We start from the raw sequence: 1,722 nt of genomic DNA on the forward strand, positions 1-1,722 counted from the left end.
GTAGTGTGTACTATGTGCAGGGGGTGTACCATGTACAGTGTGTACTATGTGCAGGGGGTGTACTATGTGCAGGGGGTGTACTATGTGCAGTGGGGGGGGGGTGTACTATGTGCAGGGTGTACTATGTGCAGGGGGTGTGTACTATGTGTAGGGTCCTGTGTACTATGTGCAGGGTCCTGTGTACTATTTGTAGGGTCCTGTGTACTATGTGCAGGGGGTGTGTACTATGTGCAGGGTGTGTACTATGTGCAGGGGGTGTACTATGTGCAGGGTGGTGTACTATGTGCAGGGGGTGTGTACTATGTGCAGTGTGTACTATGTGCAGGGTGTGTACTATGTGAAGGGGGTGTGTACTATGTGCAGGGGGTGTGTACTATGTGCAGGGGGTGTGTACTATGTGCAGGGAGTGTACTATGTGCAGGGGGTGTGTACTTTGTGCAGGGGTATGTACTTTGTGCAGTGTGTACTGTGTGTAGGGGGTGTACTATGTGCAAGGGGTGTGCTATGTGCAGGGTGTGTATTATGTGCAGGGGGTGTGTACTATGTGCAGGGGGTGTACTATGTGCAGTATGTACTATGTGCAGGGGGTGTACTATGTGCAGGGGGTGTACTATGTGCAGGGGGTGTACTATGTGCAGTGTGTACTACGGGCAGTGTGTACTTTGTGCAGAGGGTGTACTATGTGCAGTGTGTACTATGTGCAGTTTGTACTTTCTGCAGGGTGTGTACTATGTGCAGTGTGTACTATGTGCAGTGTGTACTTTGTGCAGGAGATGTACTATGTGCAGGGGGTGTGGACTATGTGCAGGGGGTGTGGACTATGTGCAGGGGGTGGACTATGTGCAGTGTGTACTATGTGCAGTGTGTACTATGTGCAGGGGGTGTGTATTATGTGCAGGGTCCTGTGTACTATGTGCACAGTGCCCAGCCCCCAGTGACCATCTCCCAGTGACCAGCCCGCAGCCCCCAGTGACCAGCCCTCCCGTGATCAGCCTCCGTTGACCAGCCCCCAGTGACAAGCCCCCAGTGACCAACCCCCAGTGACCAGGTCCCAGTGACAAGCCCCCAGTGACAAGCCCCCAGCCCTTAGTCCCCAGCCCTCAGCCCTAGTGACCAGCCCCCAGCCAAAAGTGACCAGCCCCCAGTGACAAGCCCCCAGTGACAAGCCCACAGTGCCCAGCCCCCAGTGACCAGCCCCCAGCTACCATCCCCCAGCTCCCAGTGACCACCCCTCCAATGACCAGCCCCCAGCCCCCAGTGACCACCCCTCCAATGACCAGCCCCCTGCTCCCAGTGACCAGCCCCCAGTGACAAGCCCCCAGTGACCACCCCTCCAATGACCAGCCCCCTGCTCCCAGTGACCAGCCCCCAGTGACAAGCCCCCAGTGACCACCCCTCCAATGACCAGCCCCCAGCCCCCAGTGACCACCCCTCCAATGACCAGCCCCCTGCTCCCAGTGACCAGCCCCCAGTGACAAGCCCCCAGTGACCACCCCTCCAATGACCAGCCCCCTGCTCCCAGTGACCAGCCCCCAGTGACAAGCCCCCAGTGACCCCTCCAACTTTATTAAGTTTCATGTTTTCTAACTATTTATACAATAAATATTGTTACAGTTATTGTTATTGTTACACTTGTTACAGAAATAACAGAAAATATAATGAAAAATGTGTGAAATAAAGTGAACCCCGAGCGGTTCCGTCAGAACTACATCTCCCATGCTG

The sequence above is a fragment of the Engystomops pustulosus genome, chromosome 11 (genome assembly GCF_040894005.1).
Source record: "Engystomops pustulosus chromosome 11, aEngPut4.maternal, whole genome shotgun sequence".
Classification (NCBI taxonomy): Eukaryota; Metazoa; Chordata; class Amphibia; order Anura; family Leptodactylidae; genus Engystomops; species Engystomops pustulosus.